This window comes from Amia ocellicauda, chromosome 14, assembly GCF_036373705.1.
Source record: "Amia ocellicauda isolate fAmiCal2 chromosome 14, fAmiCal2.hap1, whole genome shotgun sequence".
Lineage (NCBI taxonomy): Eukaryota > Metazoa > Chordata > Actinopteri > Amiiformes > Amiidae > Amia > Amia ocellicauda.
In genome coordinates, this window is record NC_089863.1 from 19,275,371 (window position 1) to 19,289,303 (window position 13,933).

At 52.1% G+C, this 13,933-nt stretch overlaps 1 non-coding gene and 2 pseudogenes across 1 annotated transcript; all 3 read right to left on the reverse strand.

Annotated features, from left to right (window-relative positions):
* Nucleotides 1-144: 144 nt before the first annotated feature.
* Nucleotides 145-286, reverse strand: LOC136769131 (U4 spliceosomal RNA). The gene has a single exon (XR_010822110.1). It is a non-coding gene; the product is annotated as a U4 spliceosomal RNA (small nuclear RNA).
* Nucleotides 287-1,956: 1,670 nt separating this feature from the next.
* On the reverse strand, nucleotides 1,957-2,085 carry LOC136769162 (uncharacterized; annotated as a pseudogene).
* Nucleotides 2,086-11,068: 8,983 nt separating this feature from the next.
* Nucleotides 11,069-11,158, reverse strand: LOC136769169 (uncharacterized; annotated as a pseudogene).
* Nucleotides 11,159-13,933: the final 2,775 nt, after the last annotated feature.

Genomic DNA, 13,933 nt, shown 5'->3' on the forward strand with positions numbered 1-13,933 from the left:
TGCGTTTCTATCATTTGAAAGATGATACAGGGAGTCCAGCGTACAGCGTTTAAATTGAGGAACGCATTAGCTACGCTCCTCGGATACCTTGACCTACACGTTGTAGCCAGTCGTGAATCTTCTGTTTTTCCACAAGAAAACCAGTCTCCCAGGAGACTGTCAAAAATTGCCGGCACCAGCTATATTTCAAGCCAGTGCAAGCGGGGTATTGGGTAAAGTTTTCAACTAGCAATAATCGCGCCTCGGATCAACCTCATCAGCTACGATACTGCCACTGCGCAAAGATAAAGCACTGTCAGGGACGCAAAACCAACCGTCTTACAACACGAAGCAAGCGTGTCGTGGTGATGTCTCTTAAATATACATTATATTTTAAATACAATGATATTGAAGTATATAAAGGGTCATTATATAAGCATAAACAACGTAATTGGGATGTATGAGAAAACAGTTCAGTCAAGGGCATTACATACATCTTTTAAAGATAACCGGGACATCATGGGATATAATATTATGCAAATGTAGAGGATGGAAGGAGGGTAGATTCTTGTGCTTGTAAGTAATGCTTGTGGGAAGCACCGGCACTTCTGATGTGAATCTTTTCCCATTAAGTTCAACGCGTTGAATGTTGCCTAATGCCTATGACACACATTTAGTTGAGGATCATTGTACCAGTGACACGGAGTCTGAAGCAGAAGTTGCCAGTGCAGACCCTCTGAATCCCTGTTGGTATGTCAGCAGCACTCTTGAACACATATATGTCAATGTGTGTCGCACCCTTCATTGTGACGATGCTTCCCTTTTTGAACTAAATATCAGAAAATGTTGGCAGTGAATAGGAAAACGAATTTTTGTGATATCAGAATCTTTCCATTGCTGCACGGCTTGACAAGTGGAAGACATAGAAGACTGTGAAGCAGGTGATATCCACGGGGCCACCAAGTTTTCACCACGAAAGTGTTATCAACACTGCAGAAAATTGGACGTTGACATAACTTGATTTTTATTTCAGTTTTTTTCTTTATCAAGTTTCTTAGTGTATACTGTGCTTAACTCGAAACTTCCTTTTTTAAAGGATTGCAAGACTCGGATTGGGCAAATGATTCGTTCAGTTACGTAACTGATAGCTCAGCTGGAACAAGAAACAGAATGGGTAGGGAGTCCTCCAGGACCAGGGCTGTGAACCACTGGCCTAGCTACATGGCAATGTGGGATTATTTGATGCAGTTACCCCAGTTTTATGGCTGTGTTTCTGTGTGTCATTTAGTATGTTTTGTTCATTTTCCTATTTAGGCAGACTTGTGCTACTTTGAGGATGACTTGAATTCACTTTCCTTGTACAATAGCCTGGCGTTATTTCAATCATGTGAATGCCTCAAGCGGTCTACTAATAGCATTGTTTAATTGAGGAACTTCAAGTCAGACTTGCACCATTCATACAATCATGCTATACGCAATCAGAATCCGACTTCAGATTTGCGTCATATAATGGTTGTATGTGACAGCTGGAATGACGTCAGACGTCGTAACATTGACATTATTCTGAGGTCATTCCAACTTTCATAGACAAGCATTGTATGAGCACAATCTGATGTCTAGGCAACGTCATTCCAACTAACTGTGGCACCTGGAAAGGACCACGGCATATGACATCTTCTTCAGTAAACCTTATTCAGAAACAAATCGAAGCAGGGAAGCTTTTTTCGGTACAATAGCTTGAAATGGTTCAATGCTTCGGAAAGCTTACTTTCCCCCATCACTAGTTTTCAGCGATCCTTTATAAAGATCTTGATTGAGCCTGATGGGAATCGTTGCGTTTCTATCATTTGAAAGATGATACAGGGAGTCCAGCGTACAGCGTTTAAATTGAGGAACGCATTAGCTACGCTCCTCGGATACCTTGACCTACACGTTGTAGCCAGTCGTGAATCTTCTGTTTTTCCACAAGAAAACCAGTCTCCCAGGAGACTGTCAAAAATTGCCGGCACCAGCTATATTTCAAGCCAGTGCAAGCGGGGTATTGGGTAAAGTTTTCAACTAGCAATACTGTTTATTGGGTTGAAGTATTTTACATTGCATGAAATAAAAACAATTCAATATTTAATACTTATGATTAAAATCGTTAAAATACCAATCCTTAAAATCACTTAAAATTTTTAAAATCTTGTGATTTTTAACCAAACTAAAACAATTAACTTTAAAATAAACGTGCTCAAATCAAATAAACAAAACGTGATAAAAGCAAAAAATTGCACACCAACAAAAGAGTCAGATACATTGAAAATAACAGAAAATGCATTGAACAAATTAAAAAAACAATTAAAAAGGAAAAAATAAAAAACAAACAAAAAAGGTCCAATGCATTTTAAATTAAACCCAAAACGGTCAATGTATCTGACAACAAAATATAACAAAACTATACCTAAAAAGCCCTAAACAATGTGATTTAAAAACAACTAAATCTTTAAAAACAATTAAGAATCATTATTTAAAATCTTCTTTTAAAAACAATCATTCATAAAATCTTTAAAAGATCTTTAAAAGATCTTGGACTCGGGCTCCAGCAGGGGGAACTAACCGTCCCCGGAGGTGGGTCCCATCATGGGATCCTGAGCTCCCCCAGATCTTGTATGCGCCAGTTCTTAAAGGCTTCCTCCTTGCCCCTCTGATGGACCTCCAGATTGACGTAGTCTTTCACAAACACCATGCCCCTCCGCGCGATGACGATCGGGTCCAGCTCCTGCTTATTGAACAAACAGATGTTCCGTCCCTCCCACAGTGCCTGCTTCACTGCGCAGACGACACGCCACCAGCACCTCAAGGTAGATGTAGAAATTCCCTTGGCTGGACCGTATAGGATCTGCTGGGCGGTCGCCCGCGCAGGAACGGCGAACCTGTGGAGGAACGGAGAAAACAGGAGCCAGACCCTGTGGGCGGAGGGGCACTCACTAAAGATGTGAGCCTCCGTCTCCTTCCCCAAGCAACCCTTATAGGGGCAGGTGTCATAAGGAGCTATGCCCCTTCTGTGCATAAACACTCGGGTGGGGAGACACCGACTCACAGCCATCCAGGAGACATCTTTCTGCGTGTTCGTGAGGCAAACGTGCGTAGCGTTAGCCCAGATAAACCGGCAGGTTTCGGGAGGGAAATCTTCTATCCGGCTGGTCTCCTGGGCAGATCTCATCTGACTACAGATGGTCTTATAATCCCAGGAGGCCAGCACGACTTTATGGAGGCCTACTTCGAGCGCAAAGGCTCGGAGCGCCCTGTAGAACGGCGGGGGATCCCACGAGTGCGGCCTGGTGTTGTCCATGGCGCAGATGCCGAATGGTCTCAGGCTGCTGGCAAAATAAAAGCGGTTCATGAAACTCACTTTCTTGCCAGCAGCCTGGATGTTCTTGACCACATAGGCCAGCCCCTGCGCCTTTATCAGCCGCACAACGTCCGGGACCCCCCTGCCTCCATCCAGGGTACCCTTCACCATCTGCACTCTTTTCAGCCTCTCCATTTTGCTCCCCCAGACAAACCGAAATATAATTCGGGTCACTAGATTTGCGATACCCTTGTCTGGGGGGAAGATCATTCCTACGTAGAGGAGTATCGGGAAGAGGATGGCCTTTACGACCAGCACCTTACCAGCCATCGTCAAGGTCCTTGTGCTCCAGCCGTGGATCTTCCTTTGGACCTTTGCTATGGCCTCCTCCCAGCTCCGGGTGCCCGTGTTGGTCCCGTCGATCGTGATCCCCAGAACCTTGATAAACGGCTTCACAGGGAACACGGTCGGCGGGCCCCGGCCGACAGGCCATGCCCTGGAGAGGTAGACCTCGCTCTTGGCCTTATTCACAGCGGCCCCCGTCGCCCTGCAGAAGCCGTCCAGCAGTTCCTCGACCCTGGCCACGGACGGAGCGTCCGTGCAGACCACGGCCACGTCGTCCATATAGGCCAGGGCCTTCAGTTGCTCTCCGCCGGAACCCGGGAGATGGAAACCTGTCACCCGGACGTCCCGGCGGATCGCCTGCATGAATGGCTCCAAGCAGAGGACGTACAGCAGGGCCGACAGGGAGGTCCCTGCTGGATCTATCGTTGCGGGGCTTACTCCGGTCTACATCCCTCAGAGCACAGTTGAAATCACCTGAAATGATAACTGGCAAGGTGCCGATCAGGAGCGGGCGTAGCTGAGGGAGAAAGAGGACTCTCTCTCTCTGGCTGGTGGGGGCATAGACATTGACCAGCCTCAATACAGCCCCCTTGTATTTAAAATCGAGGCTGGCCAGTCTGCCCGCCTCTATAACCTTGAATGTTTTAACTATTAAGAAGGGGTTTTTCAGGAGTACGGCAATCCCGTCCGCTCGGGACACATTGGACCCCGACCAGAAGGATTCTCCTAGGGTCCAAGTGTCCCGGAGATCTTTGTATTCTTTTTGGAACGAGATGCCGCACTCCTGCAAACAGATAATATCCGCCTTCATGCCAGCCAGAGAGTTTAAAACATCGGTCCTCTTTTTCACCTCAGCAATGCTCCTCACATTAATTGAAATAATGGTTAATGCCATAATGGCTGTGAGGGCAATTACCCGCTCCGTAACAATCATGTAAAGAAACCTTTCTCTTCCCCACTCCTCTCTTCTCCCTCACCTAGCTTAGCGCTAGCACCCATCATTTCAATCATTTGCCTCACCGCTTGATCCTCTAGGAAGACTATGGGGGGGGGCTCGGCTCCCGCCACCCGGTAAGGCGGGCAAAACTCCACTGGGCTCAGGGCCCGTGGTGCTGGAGGTTCTCCCTGGTTCCTTTGAGGCCGAGGCCCGACGAACAGATGGCAGGGCAGAGGCTTTATGTACAACTGGGGAGAAAACTGTATAGACCCCGCTAGTCGTTCTTTTAACTAATGGTGGGGGAGGGGGTGGTCTCTCCCTTCCCGGCTGTCTGCCGCCGCAGGCCTCCTCCCCCAGCGCCAGTGACCTTGCCATCACGTCCCTGATGTCTTTCTGGGAAAGGACTCTGGCGCCGACTCTCGTCTCCTGAGGACCTGCGGCTCTCCCACTATTGCCGGGAGGGCATACCTGACCCCTCCCCTGGGAGAGTCTCAGTTGTGGGGCAGGAGGAATGTTATTTCTAGGGGGCCTCTCATCTACCAGGCTGCCCACTCGGGGCAGTGGAGAAGGCCCACCGCTCTCCTCTCCGGAGTCAGAGTGGGGCGTATAGAAATTAGAGGGAGGGGACTCTGGAGCGGGGGAGGAGCCGGCAGGGGGGGGAGAATCTGCAGAATGAATCCTCTTTTTCATCATACCACTAAAGATGTGAGCCTCCGTCTCCTTCCCCAAGCAACCCTTATAGGGGCAGGTGTCATAAGGAGCTATGCCCCTTCTGTGCATAAACACTCGGGTGGGGAGACACCGACTCACAGCCATCCAGGAGACATCTTTCTGCGTGTTCGTGAGGCAAACGTGCGTAGCGTTAGCCCAGATAAACCGGCAGGTTTCGGGAGGGAAATCTTCTATCCGGCTGGTCTCCTGGGCAGATCTCATCTGACTACAGATGGTCTTATAATCCCAGGAGGCCAGCACGACTTTATGGAGGCCTACTTCGAGCGCAAAGGCTCGGAGCGCCCTGTAGAACGGCGGGGGATCCCACGAGTGCGGCCTGGTGTTGTCCATGGCGCAGAGGCCGAATGGTCTCAGGCTGCTGGCAAAATAAAAGCGGTTCATGAAACTCACTTTCTTGCCAGCAGCCTGGATGTTCTTGACCACATAGGCCAGCCCCTGCGCCTTTATCAGCCGCACAACGTCCGGGACCCCCCTGCCTCCATCCAGGGTACCCTTCACCATCTGCACTCTTTTCAGCCTCTCCATTTTGCTCCCCCAGACAAACCGAAATATAATTCGGGTCACTAGTTTTGCGATACCCTTGTCTGGGGGGAAGATCATTCCTACGTAGAGGAGTATCGGGAAGAGGATGGCCTTTACGACCAGCACCTTACCAGCCATCGTCAAGGTCCTTGTGCTCCAGCCGTGGATCTTCCTTTGGACCTTTGCTATGGCCTCCTCCCAGCTCCGGGTGCCCGTGTTGGTCCCGTCGATCGTGATCCCCAGAACCTTGATAAACGGCTTCACAGGGAACACGGTCGGCGGGCCCCGGCCGACAGGCCATGCCCTGGAGAGGTAGACCTCGCTCTTGGCCTTATTCACAGCGGCCCCCGTCGCCCTGCAGAAGCCGTCCAGCAGTTCCTCGACCCTGGCCATGGACGGAGCGTCCATGCAGACCACGGCCACGTCGTCCATATAGGCCAGGGCCTTCAGTTGCTCTCCGCCGGAACCCGGGAGATGGAAACCTGTCACCCGGACGTCCCGGCGGATCGCCTGCATGAACGGCTCCAAGCAGAGGACGTACAGCAGGGCCGACAGGGGACAACCCTGCCGGACCCCCGACCTGACCGGAAATGGTTCGGTCAGGTGGCGGTTCACAAGGACCCTGCTGCTTAGGCCGCTGTAGATGATCTTGACCCACTTCCTCAGGCCAAGAGCGAGACCCATCCTCTCCATAACAAGCTGCAGGTATTCGTGGCCCACTCTGTCGAAGGCTTTCTCCTGGTCCAAGCTGATTAGGACCAGGGGAAGCCCTCTCTCGTTCGAGTAGGCCACGACATCCCTGAGCAGCATGGCGTTGTCGGCCGCCGATCTCCCCCGGGCACCACAGACCTGGTCGGGACCCACGACTTGAGGGAGTGGCCGCTGCAGCCGGAGCGTCAGTGCTTTGGCCAGTATCTTGTAGTCGGTGCACAGGAGGCTGACTGGCCGCCAGTTCCTCAGATCTTTCGTGTCTCCCTTCTTGTGAAGAAGGGAGAGGATACTCTTCTTCATCGAAGGGGCCAATCTGCCCTCTCTGTACATCGACCCCAGGACCTGGCCCAGATCTTCCTTAAGCACCTCCCAAAAGATCTTATAGAACTCAGCAGGGATCCCGTCGGGACCCGGTGTCCTTCCAGAGTTAAGACTCTTTATCACCTGGGAGAGTTCAGTGGTGGTGATCTCTGGATCCTCCTCCTCCTCCTCGTCCCCCTCATTGCGGGACTCCAACAGGGACAGAAAGTGATGGATCAGATTTTGATCCACCACCTTCTGGTCGTACAACTCCCTGTAGAAATCCCGCACCACTGTCTCAACAGCCTCTCTGCCCTCCACCTCTTGCCCCGAGGAGTCGATCATGGAGGACATTGCAGGCCGCCTCTCCTTCGTTTTCTTGAAGAAGAAGCGGCTGCATTTCTCATCGTCCTCCATGATGCGGACCCTGGAAAGGACCTTGATCTTTTCTTGCTCCTCCCGATAGAGGGCGGAGAGACTCAGTTTGACCCGGGCCACCTCCTCAGCTAGGTCGAAGCCTCTGAGCTGTAAAAGACTCAGGCGCTGGAGGCGGGCGTTTAGATGGGAATATCTCGCCCGCCTCTCGCGAGCTTTCCGTTTCCCCAGCTGAATGAAGTAGCCCTTGGTTCTTTTCTTCATCATCTCCCACCACTCTATGGGAGAATCAAAAAGGTCCTTCAGGGTCCTCCACTCCTCGAGGCGTCTGCTAAAGGTCTTAATCACACGAGGGTCATCGAGCAGAGAGGTGTTGAGCTTCCAGACCCCAGGCCCCGACTCCCGTGTGCTCGGAATGAGCACCTCTGTCGTCAGGAGCCTGTGGTCTGAAAAGAAGACCGCCTCCGAAGACATGGCGGTCCTCTCCAGTGGCTTGCTGAGGAGGACGAGATCTATCCTGGAGAAGGAGGAGCCAGAAGAACTCACCCAGGTGAACAAGGGGACCAGGTCCCGACCTGCGTCGCAGAGTTCAAAGTCCTCCACGAACGCAGCGAGGTCCCTGCTGGATCTATCGTTGCGGGGCTTACTCCGGTCTACATCCCTCAGAGCACAGTTGAAATCACCTGAAATGATAACTGGCAAGGTGCCGATCAGGAGCGGGCGTAGCTGAGGGAGAAAGAGGACTCTCTCTCTCTGGCTGGTGGGGGCATAGACATTGACCAGCCTCAATACAGCCCCCTTGTATTTAAAATCGAGGCTGGCCAGTCTGCCCGCCTCTATAACCTTGAATGTTTTAACTATTAAGAAGGGGTTTTTCAGGAGTACGGCAATCCCGTCCGCTCGGGACACATTGGACCCCGACCAGAAGGATTCTCCTAGGGTCCAAGTGTCCCGGAGATCTTTGTATTCTTTTTGGAACGGGATGCCGCACTCCTGCAAACAGATAATATCCGCCTTCATGCCAGCCAGAGAGTTTAAAACATCGGTCCTCTTTTTCACCTCAGCAATGCTCCTCACATTAATTGAGATAATGGTTAATGCCATAATGGCTGTGAGGGTAATTACCCGCTCCGTAACAATCATGTAAAGAAACCTTTCTCTTCCCCACTCCTCTCTTCTCCCTCACCTAGCTTAGCGCTAGCACCCATCATTTCAATCATTTGCCTCACCGCTTGATCCTCTAGGAAGACTATGGGGGGGGCTCGGCTCCCGCCACCCGGTAAGGCGGGCAAAACTCCACTGGGCTCAGGGCCCGTGGTGCTGGAGGTTCTCCCTGGTTCCTTTGAGGCCGAGGCCCGACGAACAGATGGCAGGGCAGAGGCTTTATGTACAACTGGGGAGAAAACTGTATAGACCCCGCTAGTCGTTCTTTTAACTAATGGTGGGGGAGGGGGTGGTCTCTCCCTTCCCGGCTGTCTGCCGCCGCAGGCCTCCTCCCCCAGCGCCAGTGACCTTGCCATCACGTCCCTGATGTCTTTCTGGGAAAGGACACTGGCGCCGACTCTCGTCTCCTGAGGACCTGCGGCTCTCCCACTATTGCCGGGAGGGCATACCTGACCCCTCCCCTGGGAGAGTCTCAGTTGTTGGGCAGGAGGAATGTTATTTCTAGGGGGCCTCTCATCTACCAGGCTGCCCACTCGGGGCAGTGGAGAAGGCCCACCGCTCTCCTCTCCGGAGTCAGAGTGGGGCGTATAGAAATTAGAGGGAGGGGACTCTGGAGCGGGGGAGGAGCCGGCAGGGGGGGGAGAATCTGCAGAATGAATCCTCTTTTTCATCATACCCCCCCTACCCATGCTCCTCTTCTCAGCCCTCCTTCTCTTCCCCGCTACCACTGTCCACTCTCCCTCTGCCTCCACTTCTGACCCAGAGTCAGAGAGGGAGCCTATGAGGCTCCTGAGGATTGTTTCCTCTCTACCCCCATCTTGGGGTATCACCTTTGGAGGAGCCTCCGCTTGGTTTTCTCTCTCTCCACCACCCCCGAGGGCCCGCGCCCTATTTGCATAGGAGGAGGGACAATTCCTAAAGAGGTGCCCTCCCCCACCGCACAGGTTGCAGGCCCTCTCCTGCTTGCAGGCCCTGGTCTGATGTTCCCCGCCGCAGACCTTGCACTTAACAACGGTACAGGCTGCGGCTAAATGACCCAGGGCCCCGCAGTTCCTACATAATTTGGGCATGCCATGATAAAAGACAAGCCCCCTATTTGCTCCTAAAACCACGGTGCTTGGTAGATGGCGTACTCCGCCGATGGCGGCCACTTCCACCTGCAGGCGCACCTGCCACCGCCGAGCACCGGTCCAGACCCCATCCTCATCATTAACTCTCCTGCTTTCAGACAGGATCTCACAGTGTCTCCTCAGCCATACTTCTACGTCGTACTCTGCCACTGCTTCGTTGTAAAACTGAATAGTTACAATTTTAATCTCTCTATCTGTCAGGGCGTCGACCACAAAGTCATTCAGGGGCATGCTGTCTTTTTTTTCCCTATACAGGTTCCAAAAACTCTCCAGCACTTGAGGGTTCTTAAAGCTCACCTCAAACACGTCCCTAGGTCCAGGCAGTTTTACCACACAGTTCAGCTCAGAAGGGGCAAAGCCCAGGCCCCTCTGCAGCACGGACCTGCTGAACTCCAGCCGGGTGAGGGCCGCGGTCTCGGCTCCAGCCTCACGGCTGAAGCGCACCGCATTATGGCGCCTCACACCGGCGGTTCGCTGGGCCATGCTGCACTTTCCTACCTTGGAGAAGGGTCGGGAGGCTCTCAATCCGGAGGTCGGGGCAAGTCCACCTGGCTGGGGAGCAGCTTCCACCTCCGGGGCTCTTGCAGGGAGCGGGCCTTGCGGGGAGAAGTCCGGGCCCTGGCTGCAGGAGGCCTCCCTCAGGGACGTTGCCGATCGGCCTGGTCGGTCCCTGGAATCCGAGGCCTCTCCTGGATCCTGGCTGGTGACGTCAGCGGGGAGCAGTCCTGGTCAGGCCGGGCTCCGGGTAGATGGTCGGCCGGGCTTCTGGATGGGACCCACTCCGTGAGGAGTCCTCCGACCCCTCTGGCTAGGTCCCCTGTCGCTCCCGGTCCGTCCCAATCTCCACTCGCCTCGGCCTCCGGACTGCTCCAAGGACCCAGGACTCTGCAGCTCTGTCAACCGGCACCTCCCCGTCTCGTCTGGTCTGGCCTGATGGATCAGCTCCCTGCAAGGAAAAAAGAAAGACTGTCAAGTACAGCTCAAAAAGCCCCCTGCTGGACAAAGGTTTCTCTCGCTATTGGAGGGAAACCCGAGTCCAAGATCAGAATCCGACTTCAGATTTGCGTCATATAATGGTTGTATGTGACAGCTGGAATGACGTCAGACGTCGTAACATTGACATTATTCTGATCATTCCAACTTTCATAGACAAGCATTGTATGAGCACAATCTGATGTCTAGGCAACGTCATTCCAACTAACTGTGGCACAAGGAAAGGACCACGGCATATGACATCTTCTTCAGTAAACCTTATTCAGAAACAAATCGAAGCAGGGAAGCTTTTTTCGGTACAATAGCTTGAAATGGTTCAATGCTTCGGAAAGCTTACTTTCCCCCATCACTAGTTTTCAGCGATCCTTTATAAAGATCTTGATTGAGCCTGATGGGAATCGTTGCGTTTCTATCATTTGAAAGATGATACAGGGAGTCCAGCGTACAGCGTTTAAATTGAGGAACGCATTAGCTACGCTCCTCGGATACCTTGACCTACACGTTGTAGCCAGTCGTGAATCTTCTGTTTTTCCACAAGAAAACCAGTCTCCCAGGAGACTGTCAAAAATTGCCGGCACCAGCTATATTTCAAGCCAGTGCAAGCGGGGTATTGGGTAAAGTTTTCAACTAGCAATACTGTTTATTGGGTTTAGTATTTTTACATTTCATCAATAAAAACAATTCGATTTTTAATACTTATGATTAAAAACGTTTTAAAATATCAATTCTTAAAATCACTTAAAATTTTTAAAATCTTGTGATTTTTTTTTTAACAAAACTAAAACAATAAACTTTAAAATAAACGTGCTCAAATCAAATAAACAAAACGTGATAAAAGCAAAAACTGCACACCAACAAAAAAGTCAAATACATTGAAGATAACAGAAAATGCAATAGACAAAATAAAGAAACAATTAAAAAGTAAAAATAAAAAACAAACAAAAAAGTCTAATGCATTTTAAATTAAACCCAAAACGGTCAATGTATTTGACAAAAAAATATAACAAAACTATACCAGAAACCCTAAACAATTGTGATTTAAAAACAACTAAGTCTTTAAAAACAATTAAGATTTGTTATTTAAAATCTTCTTTTAAAAACAATCATTCATAAAATCTTTAAAAGATCTTTAAAAGATCTTGGACTCGGGCTCCAGCAGGGGGAACTAACCGTCCCCGGAGGTGGGTCCCATCATGGGATCCTGAGCTCCCCCAGATCTTGTATACGCCAGTTCTTAAAGGCTTCCTCCTTGCCCCTCTGATGGACCTCCAGATTGACGTAGTCTTTTACAAACACCATGCCCCTCCGCGCGATGACGATCGGGTCCAGCTCCTGCTTATTAAACAAACAGATGTTCCGTCCCTCCCACAGTGCCTGCTTCACTGCGCAGACGACACGCCACCAGCACCTCAGGGTTGATGTTGAAATTCCCCTTGCCGGACCGTATAGGATCTGCTGGGCGGTCGCCCGCGCAGGAACGGCGAACCTGTGGAGGAACGGAGAAAACAGGAGCCAGACCCTGTGGGCGGAGGGGCACTCACTAAAAATGTGAGCCTCCGTCTCCTTCCCCAAGCAACCCTTATAGGGGCAGGTGTCATAAGGAGCTATGCCCCTTCTGTGCATAAACACTCGGGTGGGGAGACACCGACTCACAGCCATCCAGGAGACATCTTTCTGCGTGTTCGTGAGGCAAACGTGCGTAGCGTTAGCCCAGATAAACCGGCAGGTTTCGGGAGGGAAATCTTCTATCCGGCTGGTCTCCTGGGCAGATCTCATCTGACTACAGATGGTCTTATAATCCCAGGAGGCCAGCACGACTTTATGGAGGCCTACTTCGAGCGCAAAGGCTCGGAGCGCCCTGTAGAACGGCGGGGGATCCCACGAGTGCGGCCTGGTGTTGTCCATGGCGCAGAGGCCGAATGGTCTCAGGCTGCTGGCAAAATAAAAGCGGTTCATGAAACTCACTTTCTTGCCAGCAGCCTGGATGTTCTTAACCACATAGGCCAGCCCCTGCGCCTTTATCAGCCGCACAACGTCCGGGACCCCCCTGCCTCCATCCAGGGTACCCTTCACCATCTGCACTCTTTTCAGCCTCTCCATTTTGCTCCCCCAGACAAACCGAAATATAATTCGGGTCACTAGTTTTGCGATACCCTTGTCTGGGGGGAAGATCATTCCTACGTAGAGGAGTATCGGGAAGAGGATGGCCTTTACGACCAGCACCTTACCAGCCATCGTCAAGGTCCTTGTGCTCCAGCCGTGGATCTTCCTTTGGACCTTTGCTATGGCCTCCTCCCAGCTCCGGGTGCCCGTGTTGGTCCCGTCGATCGTGATCCCCAGAACCTTGATAAACGGCTTCACAGGGAACACGGTCGGCGGGCCCCGGCCGACAGGCCATGCCCTGGAGAGGTAGACCTCGCTCTTGGCCTTATTCACAGCGGCCCCCGTCGCCCTGCAGAAGCCGTCCAGCAGTTCCTCGACCCTGGCCACGGACGGAGCGTCCGTGCAGACCACGGCCACGTCGTCCATATAGGCCAGGGCCTTCAGTTGCTCTCCGCCGGAACCCGGGAGATGGAAACCTGTCACCCGGACGTCCCGGCGGATCGCCTGCATGAACGGCTCCAAGCAGAGGACGTACAGCAGGGCCGACAGGGGACAACCCTGCCGGACCCCCGACCTGACCGGAAATGGTTCGGTCAGGTGGCGGTTCACAAGGACCCTGCTGCTTAGGCCGCTGTAGATGATCTTGACCCACCTCCTCAGGCCAAGAGCGAGACCCATCCTCTCCATAACAAGCTGCAGGTATTCGTGGCCCACTCTGTCGAAGGCTTTCTCCTGGTCCAAGCTGATTAGGACCAGGGGAAGCCTTCTCTCGTTCGAGTAGGCCACGACATCCCTGAGCAGCATGGCGTTGTCGGCCGCCGATCTCCCCCGGGCACCACAGACCTGGTCGGGACCCACGACTTGAGGGAGTGGCCGCTGCAGCCGGAGCGTCAGTGCTTTGGCCAGTATCTTGTAGTCGGTGCACAGGAGGCTGACTGGCCGCCAGTTCCTCAGATCTTTCGTGTCTCCCTTCTTGTGAAGAAGGGAGAGGATACTCTTCTTCATCGAAGGGGCCAATCTGCCCTCTCTGTACATCGACCCCAGGACCTGGCCCAGATCTTCCTTAAGCACCTCCCAAAAGATCTTATAGAACTCAGCAGGGATCCCGTCGGGACCCGGTGTCCTTCCAGAGTTAAGACTCTTTATCACCTGGGAGAGTTCAGTGGTGGTGATCTCTGGATCCTCCTCCTCCTCCTCGTCCCCCTCATTGCGGGATTCCAACAGGGACAGAAAGTGATGGATCAGATTTTGATCCACCACCTTCTGGTCGTACAACTCCCTGTAGAAATCCCGCACCACTGTCTCAAC